A 17,902-nucleotide genomic window follows, 5' to 3' on the forward strand; every position below is an offset into this window, starting at 1 on the left:
ACTGTGGCCACCTCCCACATTATTGTCCACCTTATTGGCTAGCCTTTGTACTTGATATGCACTAAATGTGATTCTGTGTACAAAAAAAAAAAACAAATTCGAGTAGATCTGCTTTGTAAATATTAATGTTCATATACTTGTGAGCAGAAATATCTTCTACCATGGAATTTTATAATTTTCAGATAATATTAAGTAAATTTTAAAAATATAATTTTTAAGTATTTGGTAGCATCAAATACTTAATAAAGCCCAAATTCATTTTACTTCTTACACCCCAAAATAAACTTGTAAACTTGACTAAATTTCACTTAGTTATTTATGTATCTTTTGAATAGATAATTTGAGGTTTTATCCCTTGTTCTCACATTATCACAGCTGACAGCTCCCAGCTACAACTCAGAGTAGAATGTTGACTAAAACTGGAAACAATCCATTTGTTCTCCCTGCATTTTGCCCTTTCCTGTAATATATTTTGATAACAGTAGGTTAGTACAATAAGATATACCAATTTCTCATTGACTAAATAATCGGTGACTTATTAGTTCTAGAAATTTTTAAATTATTGAATAAACAAATTGACATAAAATTGCCTATAAAGACATCTCCTATCAGTCTTATCAGTTTTTGTGTGTTTTTTTAAAATTTATTTATTTATTTATTTATTTATTTATGGCTGTGTTGGGTCTTTGTTTCTGTGCGAGGGCTTTCTCCAGTTGTGGCAAGCGGGGGCCACTCTTCATTGCGGTGTGCGGGCCTCTCATTATCGCGGCCTCTCTTGTTGCAGAGCACAGGCTCCAGACGCACAGGCTCAGTAATTGTGGCTCACGGGCCCAGTTGCTCCGCGGCATGTGGGATTTTCCCAGACCAGGGCTCGAACCCGTGTCCCCTGCATTGGTAGGCAGATTCTCAACCACTGCGCCACCAGGGAAGCCCCAGTCTTATCAGTCTTGATTGACAGAAATAGCTTTTCCTTATTTGAGCTGATAAAATATTGTTTTCTTACATGTTTTTGCGTATAGTAAACCTGATCAAAATAGTTTTTGTCCTCTAATCCACTCCTTTTTCTGTAGCTGATACTCTAACAATCTGTTCTGCTAACCCCAGGTAGCTGTGCTTTCTGAGTGTCTGCAAACTTTATGCTGCTATTTCTCTGACTGCTAATCTTCAGAGATTATATACCAATTTTAATTTTATCCTCAGCCTAACATTAGTTAATTACCTAGCTCTCCTTCACTCTCTATAAATAAAAACAAAATAAATTATAAAATACTATAAATAAAGGAATTGCAAGAATTACTATCACGAGTAATTTGGGCCTCTGTTTCTTTCTAGATTGCATGCAAAATTTTAAACTTTGTTAGTGAGAATTGTCTCCTAGGAACACAAGTGGTATATTGTGTTGGGGGAGTGGGGGTTGTGGGGAAGACCTGACTATGACACCAGAAACCCCTAGTCTGAGATTCCCATCCCTGACTATATACCTCCAGGCAAGATGCATAATATTTTCAGTTTCAACCTCTCCAACGGAGGTATAATGGGGCTGTTATGAAGACTAAAATTTCTGATACTGAATGCTATGTAGCTTTTTGTAGGTCCTCAGAAATTAGACATTTTATTCTCTTATATAACCCTTCCAATATTGGTCGTGTGTGTGTGTGTGTGGGTGTGTGTGTAAATGGGAAAGGATAGTGCTGTTTATTATTGGTTTCAGAGCTCACTGACCTGTGGCTTGTTTTTAAGATTATCCAGACAGGTAAGTAGTATATATTCAAAGGCACCTGAGCCTCTCCTGAAATTGAGGTTTAAAAGACACTGTCACACACTACTGTGAAAATGGTCTGTGAACTCAGTAAAGCTCTAGTTAAGTTTCATTTTTTAAGCTTGTTTTTCTGTTACAACACTTAAAGACTTTATAAAGTGTTGCTTTTCCCTATTTATAAATATTTAAAACTTGTAAAGCTGACTGTAGCTGGGCAATAATAAATAAGGTGCCTAAAAAAGACTCTGGAAATGCTAAAGTTGACACTTTACAATATGTAGAAAAAAGTGAGGTGAAAATTGTGAAGCAATTTGGAGACAGAGTGAATGTATTCATACATTTAAGCATCAAAGCCACACTGGAGAGATTTTCACAAAGAACTCTAAGGAAACAGAAAGTGTGACTTATGGGTATCATTTAATTAAAAGCTTCTCCTCTGAAGTCATACTGATTTATCATTTCTTAGCCCTGGCACATATATTGAAAAAGACCAATAGCTCAGTGCCTTCCTGCTGGAGCTCCTCATTGGCGCTGACATATTCTTACGCATAAGGAACAGTGAAGGATTATTTAAATCTGGGGTTCGTTTCCTAACACACAAGCCAACCATGGAAAAGTTACATAAGTATGTCATACTAAGAAATACTTTTTCTCATTAATCATATTTTCCCAACAGGCATGAAATGTGACAACACAGTGTCGTGATTAAGTTCATAATTGTCAGAAAAGATCTATTTTTATAGTACCTAAGGCTTTCAATTCAATTCAAAACCACCAGAATAAACACTGCCTAACAAAACAAAAATTCTACTAATTATTTTCCAAAGTATAATATAAAATTAATTGGAATTTTTTCACATGGAGTCTCATTTATTCTTATGGATGTTAACAAGGAAAAAATATATAATTATAACACCTGGCCCAAATGATACTCTCAAAATCTTTGTTACCAAAGATAACAAAGATAATTATGAGTATGTGAAAATACAAGTGCATGTATAAAAGAGAGGTTTGTTGATGACACAGAATTTATATTTTAGTCTCCTATCACCACCAAAAGTCCTGTGTTTACTCAGCTACATCTATAGTTAAGAATCCTTGGAGCTCCTACCAAATAGTTTTGGACTTCTATGGACCACTGACCCCTGATGAAATTTCTGCAATGGAGATAAACTTACAGACTTATTTACAGACACTTACTTAGTACTTATTATCTGCATTCCCCCTTTGTTGTGTAGAATACAAAGAAATATAAGAAACTATTCCTTTCAGGAACTAAAAAAGCAGTTGAAAATCAAATACACATATTTAAAATACCAAATATCCAGAAAAGACAGCACACAACTAAATGCCTTAAAAGAAACCTGAATTGCAAAGTTATTAAGACTTCAGTGAAGTAGAAGAAAATGGTAAAAAGTTTCCTTAAAGACATGGTTAGTTTTTACACCAAACCACTGATGTCTTGTGATTAATGACTCCCTCATTTCAGTACCTTTGTAATAGGAAAGAACAAGTCTGACTCCATATTGGATCTGTTTCTTTTACTATAATATTTATATACTATTGCCTTTGCTGCAAGTTAATCACTAAAGGGTTGTTGCCTATAGCTTAAAATATACATAATGGCCCATCTCCAGGTACCCTGCCTCCCACGCCTGAGTATTAAGCTAAAATACCTTTGTTTAGCTCACAGGAAACATCCTGACCAGGCCCACCTGTGAATGGCTATAGGAAAGAAGAATTTAACACATTCCCTCTGGAGTCTGGACAGAACTAGGAAATATTTGCAGCAACTTATCTCCTTTTTTAAACTTTATCTCCTCACACTCCACCCCCCAACCTTAAAAGAAACTAGCATCCAAACCTGGGAAAGATGGTTCTTTAGGACATTAGTCCACCATCTTCCTGGTCTGATGACTTTCTGAATAAAGTTGCTATTCCCTGCCCTAACACCTCATCTCCTGATTGACTGGCCTGTCCTGCAGCAAGCAGTGCTTATGGTAACCGCTTGGCTAATCCCATTCCTTCAGACATCAAGCCCTAATTCTATAAATAATAGGATATTAAAATATGACACCTTCTGTTTAAAGTTAGGAAGTATTGATACTTCCATATTTCAAATATCATCTATGTGGAACTATGCAAAGATTTAAAAATATCTAGCAATCCTTGGTTCAATAACCACCCCCAAAATATAAAAGAAATTGAGTGGTATTAACCAAAAGCAGGGAAATAATTTGTTTGGAAAAAGACTGTGAGGTTCTGTTGCATATTCTCCTCCCAATCACACCCTTATCCCCACAGGAAAGAGACGAAGGACTTCATGGAGACCAGAGAACATGGCCCATGACCCCAGCAGTATGTGGGTTACTAAAGACAGAGCAAGAACCAAATTTAAAATTGTGTCTGACTTGCTTTTTTGACAATGAAAGAGAGTGAAATGGCAATGTTGAGAACAGCCTGTCCTAGCACAGTTTGTTAGAGACCACAAAGGGAGAAAGAACTGGTCTGGAGAGATTGTAAAGGGATTTTTTTTCCCCAAGACAGACACCTGGAAGAGCCATGAGACCCTAACAAAATACATATGTGTGGAAAGGACCATTAAAAAAAAAAAAAGTTAGCAAAGCTGTAAGCAAAGGAGACATTATCTGAATTAAGGGAACCAAAGGTAACAAATCCTGTGATAAGGGGTCCTCCAGAAACCCAAAGAGCCCTCTACAAGAGAAAGGATCAGCTCTCAAGACCTTTCTCACACCCAGAGGCTCCCTTACTTTATATGCCAGGCACAGAGAGAACTGACACCAGAAAAAGACAGTGCCAGTCAAGCAACATCTTGCCTCACCACTCCTCTCCCCCAGCTCCAAATATAAAGGGATCAGAACACACAGTCAGATTGCTGGTGTGGAGGAACAGAAGAAAAAAGTGAGAAAATTAGATGAGAAACCACAGTTTTCCCTTTACCACTCTGTAGACTTTCAGGTTTAAAGGAAGTCTGAGGTAGGGGAGAGGTTCAAGCTTTGATGAAATTTAGAATTTTGACTGTTACTCTGAGCCACTCATTTTATATTAGTGAAATGTAATGGTTATCATGTCTGGAAATTACTAGAGTGTTTACTATTTAAGACTAATAGAAAGGGTGGTGGTTATCTGTAACAGATTTCCCTAAGGATAGATAGTGAAGAAAGTAACCTATGCAGGGAGACAGGAGGTGTGAAAGTCAAGCTGTTTTCTGTTTACACACAGTAGAGTTCCGTTTATTTCAATGGAAATGAGTATTGCATATATTTTCACCTAAGTAAGGATTCTAAGCTGAGACTCTGGCAAAGACCTGGGAAAACTATATCACTTGATATCTCCCCAAAATCCTGAATGTTTTTCACATTTGGTTATTTATCTGTAACTGAATTAAAAAACAAACAAAATAAAGATAATGTTAATGCAGATTTTTTCCACATCAACTCCTCTCTAATTCATGAGCACCAATATGCTATTTTCTGGGCTTTCTCTTATCCCTGCTATCTTTCTATTACATGTAAATTAGACAGATTTTTCCAGAAGTTCAGTTTTGCATTATCTCAGCCTTAATACTTTCCCTGAAAGTATATTTAAAGGCCAAAACCATATTTTTTACATAATAAAATTGTCATAGAAAATGTCATAGAAATTATAAACACAAAACATGTATTATATGTTTCCTAGTCAATATTTCTTTCCAAATGTTTAGTAATATTAGAAGTTGTGCTGTCCACCAATTTTGACAGTAATCTATGTCCATAACTCATCTCAGAGCTTTTGATCTAAAATAAAAATGCCTGTAATTTAACTCAGTTGCAGCCAAATTACTTAGGCAATTGACAAAGAGGTAAACTCAACTTTAAATAAACAAGGTGCAATTCCAATGTGGTTGGGCTCCCAAGAACTTCCTCAAGGTTTCCCCTGTCCCCTGTTGTCACCTTTACTTCATTCACAATATGTTATCACATCCCTTTAGTAGAGATTCAACTCAACAATATACTTGTAGGTAATGTAGATTTTACTAAAACTTTCCTTTGAAAACTAGGAAGAAACTTTATATTGCATATCACATTACAAAATTCCCTTGTAATTCTTATTAGGCACCTCAATTCTTCCTCCCAAGCCCCACTCTGAGTAAAAGCCTATTTTGCTACTCTTGGGAACTATTTATCTCTGGCCTTCATTTTTCTTCACCCACCAATAAAAGTCCTATTATTAGCAGATCATGACTTCTCAGAGAACAGTTTATATATTCTAACTCAATGTATTAGTTACTACAAATTACCCCCAACATTAGTGGCCTCAAACAATACTTGCTATCACACAATTTCTGTAGGTCAGGAGTCAGGTGCAGCTTATCTGGGTCCTTTGCTTCAAGGTCTCTCACAGGCTGCAATCAAGATTTTAGTCAAGACTGAAGTCATCTCAAGACTCAGCTGGGGAAGTGTTTACTTCCACGTTCAGTTATGTGGTTGCTGGCAGGATTTAGCCCTTCACAGCTGTTGTCTGGAGGCCACCCCAGTTCCTTGCCATGTTGGCCTTTCCACTGTGCAGCTCAAACGTGGCAGCTTGCTTCATCAGAGCAAGAAAGAAGAGACAGAGAGAGCGGAGGCAAGAGGGAAGTCACAGACTTTTTGAAACCTAATTTTGAAAGTGGCATTCCAAATCACTCTCGGACTATTCTATTTGTTAAAAGAGATACACTAGGTTAAGCCCATGCTGAAATTCAAACAGGATTCAAACAGGATCACGTTAAATAGAAAACACTCCTGTATATATTATTACCAAAATATGCAACTTATAAACACAATTTCAGATATATTTCAATTATATAAGAAAAAAATATTCTAATTTTTAAATTATTTCCATGTCAAGTTATATCAATCATTATGTTTTTATTTAACATGTAAACTTTTCTTAGAGTTTTCATGAAGTCAAAATATAAAATGACTTGGGGCTTCCCTCGTGGCACAGTGGTTGAGAATCTGCCTGCTAACGCAGGGGACATGGGTTCGAGCCCTGGTCTGGGAAGATCCCACATGCCGCGGAGCAACTAGGCCCATGAGCCACAACTACTGAGCCTGCGCGTCTGGAGCCTGTTCTCCGCAACAAGAGAAGCCGCGATAATGAGAGGCCCGCGCACCGCGATGAAGAGTGGCCCCTGCTTGCCACAGCTAGAGAAAGCCCTCGCACAGAAACGAAGACCCAACACAGCCAAAAATAAATAAATAAATAAATAAATAATAATTTAAAAAATATATATATATATAAAATGACTAGATGAGACCTTCCTGAAATGAAAGCTATAAAGATGATTTTAAAAGATCTTTGCTTATGAAAAGTTTTAGTTAACATTCCTTACCAAGAACAACATCAGGATGTTAACTCTGACAAGTAGAAATAATGGATTGTCTATTCATCAGCCTGTGGCTGATTCTGGCTTCTTAGAAAAAAGCAGAATGACCTGTTAACCTTAGAATGTTCCATTCCTTTACATTCCCATATTTGTATCATGTAAGCAAAGATGGAAAGGCCAGGCTGTGAAATAGAAGAGAAATAAACTGAAAATATAAGTGGAAGTATGAATGATTTTAACAGCTAGTTTATAACCAGAGACTACCTATATTCATCTATGGTTTGTCACACTGAACACCGGGAATGGTGTGGGAAAAGTACAGAAATTTTACTGTTACACTTACTTCTATCAAGTTTAGATGTCTCTGGTTATCTAGGAGTATGGAGATGAAATTGAGAAAAGGAAATAAGATGTCCAGGAAATATGCCATTGTGAATGCAAAATGATTAGAAGCAGCAAAAGATAACCATTAAGGAAATATCACCAATGCCAAAATGCTGAAACTAGGAATCATTCCAATATTATGCTACAAAAATTTAGGATATCTTGTTATACAATATACAAAAAATAAGAATACCAACAAGAACACAATTAAATGATGTCAAAATTGAAAGAGGACATGGTGAAATAATATAAAATTACTTTTTCCCAAAAGCAGAGCACTATGGTAGAATATTAGTAAGAGTGACCTTTTTTAAAAAAGAAAATAACAACAACAACAAAAACAAATAGGAAAATTGGGACTTTACTTTCCTTCACATACCTTCACCCACTTAGAAAAATTAAGTTGTTTGGTTAGTATAATCACTCTCTTTAGAGAGCAATTTAACTATCAGTATTCTAATTGAGAGAATTGGGGGAAAAAAAGGCTTTTCTTATATGGAGTCCCTTTTCCTATACATATGGAAAGCATTCTTGGGGCCCGAAGTATAGAAGCTGGCCATGCCTTGACATACTCATTTATTCAGGCACTCATTTATTCATTTACGTCTGGGCTCACCACCATATGAAGCAACACAGCAAAATTTGAAGGCCTTCACTCAAAAGCAAGGAATATTTGCTCAGTTGGGCAAAATTGGCCCTGAATTTCTATGCTTTCAAGAATCATATAAAGAAAAACATGACAGAGACAAAACGTTGCCTGGAACTTTCCATAGCCCCACCCACCTGTCCAAACCATGTAGGTTATTGAATATCATCCTTCAACTTACATAATTTCAATAAAAGCTCTAACTAGAGGATTCAAGATATATCTTGGTAAACAGAGAAGAAAGCCAAGAAAATTCCATTCGAATTTTTTTTCTTTTTTAAATATAAAGGTTGGACAGAAATTACTCCACTGACAGCAATGTAGAATTATGGAAATATTCTGTAACTAACTAAAAGTATGCACGTTGCATACAAAGTGCAAGTAAAGAATAAAACCAGCAGATGATGAACCTCTGAGAACTGGAAGACAGATAGAAGGACTACGTAATTGAATGAGTGCTATCAGAAGCAATAAAGAATAAGTTCAACAATGTAGAAAACCAAATCAGAGATGTGAAGAAGACAACTGATAAAATCACTTATAATGCAAAGTAAAGGAAACAACAGATGAAAGTGGAGCTACGGAGGTATTAGAAAGGCCTGGAAGACTGACACAAAGATAAATGTCAAAATAGTTTGGATGACTGGAAAAAATAATAAATAAAACAGAATCAATAAAAAATAGCATTTATATTTTATTAAAAAGACAAAATACCAAAAAATAATAAAATTTAAAAATTTTTAATAATGTTATTATTTTTTAAATATCTGAAATAAAGAAAAAATTGAACGTGCAAATCCAAGGGGCTTCCATGTAACCAGAAGGTGTAATGAATTTAATTTAATTTAAATTTTAATAAACAACAGAGTGGAACCTAGTGACATTTTTGTGTCTACCTAAGCATAGACACAAAAATCTCATATCAAAACAGGCAGGAAAAAAGCAGTCCACTTACAAATAATTTAATCTAAAAAAAACCAAACTCATCTTAAACTTCTCTTGTACGTTATTAGATGTCATGTGTTACTGTCCATGTTTGAAATCAACAGAAAGGAATCCTCAAAGTTCATATGCTCAAAAATATACCAAATCTATCGGAAGATACTATTCAACTAAACTTATTTTGATTAATCCAAGTGAAGATTTTGTCAATGGAGAAGGAAGTCTTGCTATAAAAGTCTTTGCAATGAATACTGATTCAAGTAAAACATAATTAAATATAAATAACTGTCACTCTTTCTAAGCTCTGTAATATGTAGGTTAATTTAAGCTTTCCTGGCACTTCTGTTATTCTTTTTTCATTATCTTATTATTTATAGACTGCACAGAGCAGGTCCTGTGATGGGCCCCGCTTAGTGAAAGTTGAGACGTGTATATATGTGGTGTAAGAAGAGTAAATGTTCAATATTCAACATTAATAATTTTTCCTTATTAACCTTATGATGTTTCTTTAACATGCTGTGGGACAGCAGTGGGGCCATTTTTTATTTTAATAGGAGATTGATTATTTACTGTGACTATTTCTATTCTAGAATTATTCACATGGTAGAGGACTTCATTCTAGGTGACGCTACACACGGAAATAATCCTCTTTGTAGGTGTAGACATAAAAGTGATGCTAGGAAAATATATATTTCCTTTAAATAATGCTTACCAAAGTATAAACCACTAATTACTACCTGTTACTGTGGTGCATGTCTGTGTATATGTGCATTTTCTGAACAGCATAAACTAACAACTCTTGGATGTTTTCCCTTCTTCAGCTCAGTAATTATATTCGTACTTAATTCTGAGCTTGTTACATATAATATTTTGCCAAATACGATGATTTAGAGTCATTTTGACACAGGCTTAGCATCGTAAATATTGACTGTGTAAGAACATTGACCATATTTGCCTAAAATATGAGGATTTTGATCCAAATACATGAGAATTTGAAATTGAAAATATGCAAAAATCTCACTCAGTCCAGTATCTTCAGAAGCAGTTGATGGATGTGACTTGTCGTCACTGCCAATGCACTAAGTTCAGGCTTTGATTTCAAGAGTTATTCTCTACTGTGTATCAGTGTTTAGTCACTGCTGTGGGCAATCAAATTATAATAATCAACCTATAAACCAGAATGATAATAATCCTGTACTGTCTAATCTTCTGTCTCTCTGGTATTTGTTTTCTGGAAACAAAGAAACAAACAAAAACGGACCACATAATGAATCACTGACAATACAAAATTCTCTAAAAGCTTTCTTCATATTCCTGTACCCATCTATTTCTCCCCCAAGAATCCTGTGATTATACAGACTAAAGTGACCTCAAAGATCACTGAACAGATTTAAATCCTTCTGCTCTGCACACTTTGTAATTTATTATAAAATCACCACCTTTTGACATGATTACTGTTTTCAGCAACCTCCAGTTAAATTTTACTGTTAAAGAGGTGAAATAATGAGTGCCTCTAGCTGTATGTGGGTAAGTGTCCACATTCACACTTGTAAAAAGAAGACTGGCATTCTCTGAAATTTTAAATAATTGTATAGCTTCCTTTCTTGCTTTGCTTTCTATTTTCTTTCCTTCATGCATTTCTTTTTTCATCCTTCCTCTCTCCCTTCCCTTCCTCCCTTCCTCCGTTCCTTCCTTCCATCCTTCCTTTCTCCCTCTCAGTCTAAAACTATTACGTGGCCTGAACAGGTTAGGAGTCTATGGAGGGGGGGCGATGAGGCAGTAGCACAACTCTGAGTGTTAAAACACAAATGGAGTAAAAGGCATTTGGGAGGAAGTGCATCAGAGGCTGTGTATGTGTTATCAGAGCCTAAGAGCTGTAAAAGGGCATACGACAGGAGCCCAGTGTGGTGTCTCAGAGCCTGAACAGTATGAGCAGTGGTCTGAGAAGGAAAGTGGTGAGAAGACATCCTGGTTGGTGGTTGGAGCCCAAGTAGGGTGAGGAGGTCCCTGTGCAGAGGGGATGGCTGCTGTGACAGTGGGAAACTGGTTCCATGAAGGGAGCACCAATCCAATTGCAAATATACTGTGGGTGAATGGAGCTAGGCTTCTTACTATTTGAGGAGAGGACTACAGATACAGAAAAGGAGAAAACGAAAATGCACTTTGTATAGTTGGAATAGAATAGGAATTTGAGGTATCAGTTTGAATAGGAGGTATTAGTATGAATTTGTGCTTTTTTAACATAGAAAGCGATCTACTGGAATTAAAGGTATTAGTGAAATCATATGGTTTTCAATCTAAAAAGATACAGAATTAAGTATGAGTGTAAAAGGAAGGGTGTGTGTGTATGTGTGCGCACGCATGTGTGTTGTAGCTCTATCGACTTGCATGGCCTGAGAAAAACAACACCCCAATGGCAATGACCACACCAAGATCACAGATCTTGGTTTCTAAATAGTATTCTCTACTAAAAGGAACCAGAACTCCTTGTAGAAATAGCTGAGTCCAGGCCTGGGGCTGGGAAAGAGTAAGATGATCCTGGAACATCTTGGGCCAGAAAACAAGGAAGTGCTTAATGATGGGGGCATAGCAAAACAAACATAGAAACAAAACAAAGCAAAATTAACTGAAGAGCCAGCTTGAAGGTGTTCACACGGACTGGATCTAGACATGTGAGCAACAAAGTAAATAATAGCAAATAACATATAACTCATTAAGCAAAACAAAATCCATTAGTCCATACTGAGGTAAATAAATTTTTTAAAAAGAAAACTTCTTCTTACAGAGGAATGCAAATTAATAAATGTAGAAGGAACAGTAGTTTAGAAAATCACCATTTGACAATTATCAAAGCAAAAAGTAATTAAGCCAGGAAACATCAATGTATGCTAAAACTAGTAAGTGAAATTTGGAGGGGAAATAGAATATTTATATACTTTCAAACTACCTCCCCACAAAATATTTATTAAATATAAAGGAGAAAAGAGTAACTTTACAGTGGAAAAACTGGAAAACCACCACTTTAATCCAATGACCAAAATTATCAGCATCAGCAATGTGGCAAATCAAAATCATGTGCCAACTGATAGGATGCTATGAGCATAACACAGCATCATTTCTGTGATATCGCTGCCAAAGATGCATAAGCTGAATGCAATTATGAGAAAGCATCAGAAAAACCCAAGCTGAGGGTTGTATTTATACAGGAAAGTCCCCTTTTTGCAGGTAATATGAACCCAAGTATTTGAGGATGGTGGATCATCATGCTGGCAATTTATTCCCAAATGGTTCAGGAGAAAAAGTTCTTTGTAATAGTCTTCCACATTTTTTTGTAAATTTGAAATTATTTCAAACTCAAAAAGAAGAAAAATAGTATAATGTGCATTCTTCCCCCTGTATTTTTCTTTTTTCTTTTTGCAGACCTCAGAGTATGCTCTCCTAATCCTGGATATCACAGTAAGGAGGTTATGTGTGGTGATTTTTGCCAACAGAACGTCAAGGTAGAAAAGATAGGTACTAGTGGAGCTTTTTATCTACATTACTTTTTAGAACAATTGAGTAATATAGATGAATAACCAATTACCAGTCCTGAGGTATCTGAACTAGTTTTCCTGTTGTTCACTTGTGAAATTATTGATAGGTAGAGAGAATTCCTAATCTTAAACCAATGGTCCCTCAAAATTATATGGCTAGAGGAAGGTTCAGAGGCTACTTTTTTTTTCTTAAACCAATAAAGGATAATGAAGAGAGAATACCACATTAGCTCAGAATAGATTCACTGTTTCCAGTTCTAAGCATAATTTATTGAAAGGTTTTTAATTTAATTGACAGTATATATACATAATTCAGAGGAGATGATGACCATAGCATAACAGAATTAAAGATGAAAAATCTCAACATGTTGCCAACCAGAGAGGACATCATTTATCTCCTTGCATTTGGGTGTTTTGCTAAGTTGGATGTGAAAACCTCTTACAAAAATAATTCATAAGCAGAAGATATATGTTTTTAAATTATTCAAGCAGAAATAGATTTTCAGGGAGGAATGGCATAAAGATTTCATACTGATAACCTCTAAATTCTAGAAGCTATAACAGGTCTCATTCAATGTTTAACTCTTTAGCTTCCTCCCTGCATCAGGTTTAGCCAAAATTGCAAAGCAGAAACATTTTAGACTCTTCCGTTTCTCTATTCAGTGTCCTCCTGACTTATGACTTTATATCCTAAAATCTTAGAAGTCAGGCCCAGTCCCAAATCTATTCTATCACTAAAGTAGGTTTCTAATTAACTCCTTAATATAAAGGAATTAGAATATTCCAGTAATATTTGTATTTTGGCAGTCAGATGTATGATAGCTCCCTGAGGAAGGTGTGAATCTTCAGCAAGTACAATATCAGGCACCTGAACTGATCATTCTCCATCCCCATCAATTATTTCTTGTGGCTGCATAGCTGAAAGTTAACGTAAATATGAAAATATTTCCTAACGCACAACACACACAACAAACACTTGATAAGTATTTACTATCAATATTGAAAATTGTCCATATTTTTAATCACAATCTGGACAATTATTTTAACTATTCCAGTCTTCATAACTGTATAGTTATTCCAATAACTTTTATCAATATCTTTGTGCCTCAATAATTTATCAGTAGAAGCAAGAAATTACTAAATAGGATAATGTTTTAGTAGTTTTAACTGATGTCCTAGTTAGGACATCAACAATCTATTGAGATAAACAACAAGGTCCTACTGTATAGCACAGAGAACTATATTCAATATCCTATGATAAACCACAATGGAGAAGAATATAAAAAAAGAATGTATATATATATGTATAACTGAATCACTTTGCTGTACAGCAGAAATTAACAACATTGTAAATCAACTATACTTCAATTTTAAAAATCTGTTAAATTGTTTGGTTAATATTTTGTCATCAATGTAACATTAACTATAATTATACCTGATTTAAACTGTATACTGTCAATATATTCAAAAAGAATGAATTAATTTGAAGAAATTTGTGGCACAAGTTCTTAGTGTGCTGGCTTTCTGTTCTCTCTAGCAACCTTCCAACTAGATCTGGCCAGTGGAACCAGCTCTGCCAATGAGAAACAGCAGAAATTAATAAGTAGAACTTCCAAAGAAAGCTTTTTAAAAAAGAGACAGCCTTGGCAGGCTAGCAGCACTCTTTCTTTCTTTCTTTCTCTTTCTCTTTCCCTTTCCCTTTCTCTCTCTCCCTCTCCCTCTATTTCTCTGGCATGTAGACATGATGCCTACAGGTTTAGCAGTCATCTTGCACCAGTGCTGACAAGCATCATGGTAAGGGCCATATGCTAAAGATGGGGAAACAGAAAAGTGGAATGTGTCTGGGTCCCCTGATGACATTTTTGGGGAGAGTTTGCCTTCACCAGATCTTCATATTTTATTACACAACCTAATATGAAATACTTAATCCTCAGCAGTAGCAAAACTATAACAGAAATTCAACCTTAGCACAACCAAAATCTCAACGGAGATCTCCACACCTATCAGATATCCAAGAAAACTTAGTTCAAGTTTCTCTATCTCCTCATAGCTGTTGGTTCCTTAGATTTTTTATTTTTTAATTAAAGATATGTAGGTATTCTAGTGAGGATTTATATTACATAGCATAAAACATTCTGCCATTGCTTTGCTACCCTCCTCCTCTGCTCACTTTCTATTCTTTGGATTCTCCTCTGGAGCTTCAAATTCATTTTCAATTGATCAGAGTGGTTTCTTTCCTCCTTTATAAAACTATCTTGAGCCGATAAACAGGCCCTAGGGACTCAGTTTCTATAACAAGGACTAAACTATTTTCCAAACATAAATGCCTTTTTGCCTCAGAGAATTTTTATATAAATGAAATGCATCCTTTCTAAATGTTTATGCATCAGCAATGAGCTATTGTAATGTTCTTATTGTGCTAGCATCCAGTATCGCCTCACATAGAGGGGGTTAGAATACATTGTTGTTTCTTTCATTTCAGGAGGATTTTCTGCCATACCCTTCTGTTCAATTTCCTGCATCTTTTCCTGAAAAGAACAGAAGCAAAGAGAAAGATATGCACATCACTGCCAAACCACATTGTCTTTTGCAGGGAGCAAAATGGCTATCCACTCTTAGCAAAAAAATGTAGGCATTTCCTTTACCCATGCGAACACTAAATGATAATTAAAACCAATTTAATTAGGTACAGGTGGATAAAAGATCAATAGAAAAATTATTTCTTCTTTCCAAAATTAAATAGTCTGCCATAAACTTGTGGCATGATCAATCACTCAACTCCCCAACTTCCTTAAGTGATTCAAACTGTGAAAAGTGTATCTGACCATGGCTTTTACTAAGATATTTCAATTACATTAAATGAATGTATTTATTACATAAATCTTTTCTATGTCCATCTATGCATTAAATCAATTAATCAGTGTCCACATACAGTGTCCATATATCAGAGGGAGGTATTTGTATCTTCAGTTACATAGAGAAAATGGCTAAACTATGAAATTCCCAGATTCCTGCACCTGTACTCTTTGCCCTAGATTTGCAGTGCCTTAACCTTTGAATTTCACAGACAAGTAAACATTTCAAAAAGGTTTTGGAGAGTGGAGTAATTTTTTAAATTTGTTTTGGAAATCTAAAACTAAAAATCTTTTCTTTAAATTGAGTATTTTTATTTTATTAAAGATCTACTATGCAATCCTTATTTTTATCAATTTGCAGCCAATTGATAAAAATTTTGTGAACAGACATTGGCCTTGGCTTAGTATTGGGCGTTTGGAATGGTAGGTTCATAAACAAGATCATACAATGGTCATGCATCCAGGATGTATATTTAGATTAAAAATACATAACAGGGTTGTTTTCCCACAGGGTTTAATTTGAGGTTCTCAGGTTTACCAGTAACCTATTTTTCTGTTCCTACTACTTGATCACTGCCTGCATTTACCCCTTCTGGTAGCAATTGGGAGTTTCAGGTCTCTCTTTATTATTCCATACAAAGTTATCTTTTCCAAAGATAGAATAGTATTAACTAGTATTAATTACTCATCAAACACATAAAGGACATCTTCAATTCTATTTTCAGAGTATTTTAAACTAGATATTTCAAAATTTCCAGATTTTATATAAAAATGTAAAGAAGGTAAAAAACAAACTCAACTGTCTAATATGTACCTATAGTATTATAAAATGTCTTTGAAAAGAGGGTTGTTACTCACAGACTTTGGAATCACATAGATCTGATTTATATTCTCACTGTATTATTTTTGTGTACGAGTTTATGAGTTTTCTTATGATCACATTTTGAGAAAAAAATTCCTTTTGAGGAGAATATTTCATAAATAGTTCTCAGTAAGTTGCTTTGAATAGGTTATAACCTCAAGCAATTGATCAAGTAACAAAAAATGAGGAATTTGAGTTTGGGGGAGGGGCCATACTGGTTATAGAAATGTGGACCCGGATTAGGGAAAGTTGCATAAGGTAAAACCTCAAGTAGACTCACGGTTTGCATGGCACTTTCAAATAAGTTATTCTAACTTATCTACTCTACGGTATAGTAGTGTTTCTCAAATGTAACACTCCAAACAATGTCAGTCCAGGAACTGTTTGATATTGGTCCATGACAAGACAAGCATAGATAATGAGAGTAATATTTAGAAACTCTATGGTAATCTCTCATCCCAATGACATAAAATTGTAGTGCTTACTTCATCACTGATCAGGTAACAAATAATTTGTGGTCAGGCACCAGTCTATGGACCACACTGTGAATAGCACAGATGTGTCATATGTAAACCCATCTTCTATCTCTATTAAAAAACCTTATGTAAGTTCAATTTGCTCCCTAGGTTTTTTTTGTTTTGTTTTGTTTTGTTTTTTAAAGTAGATATGCATAGGCAACCTGAAGAAATCTTAGGTCCATACCCAGGTTAGCTGCGAGCAAAACTTCTGAATACAAAGACATAAATAGCTAAGGATGAGAAGACAAGATAGACCTTGATTACACATGGATTAGTATCAACTACATGTGCTTCATAAAAGCACTGGGTGAGAATATGTGTGAGGAGCCTATATGCAGCCTGGCAAATGTAGGAATTCAATATATATTGCAAACATTAATTCAAAAATAAGAAACTCAGTATTAACAAAAAAATCAAATATGGAAAAGCATTCCCATTGAAATTAACTCTAAAATGTTTATTAAATAACAAAGCCATTGTCTTAAAGGTCATTCTATATATTGACTCTTGTTTTCTTCTAAAGAAAATGAGACAGGTGGCAATTCTGACAGCCTCTAGTGTACAGTTCTTCAGTTGAGTTATCCTCTATTACACTTCCTCCTAGTGATCTAAGTGATCTACCTGAGGTAGTGGCATGGAATGTGTTACAGAGAGTGACAAACAGAAAAACATCCTTGAAACTGGTGGGCAATCTTGGCACATTCCTATTTAATACTTACTTAACTGGAAAAAAGTCTAGGCAATTAAATCGTGTTTTTTGCTTTGCCTTTTTTTTTTTTTTTAAAAGATCTCCACCATTCATTCTGGGGCATAGCTGGGTTGCCCAGCTATGTATGAAAACAACTCAGAGAAACTGAAGAGATAATTAGGTTTTTTAATGTGGATAATAATAGTACCCAAAACCTGTAAGATAAAATTACAATGGTTATCAATCTTCATGGATAAAGTGATCTGCAGCTAGGAGTGAGGAAAGATATTTGGCAGTCCTCTGCAGTTTTTGTGGATATAAAAGAACACATTTTTTTCACCTAA

This window comes from Balaenoptera borealis (assembly GCF_965194805.1).
Source record: "Balaenoptera borealis genome assembly, chromosome: 3".
NCBI lineage: Eukaryota > Metazoa > Chordata > Mammalia > Artiodactyla > Balaenopteridae > Balaenoptera > Balaenoptera borealis.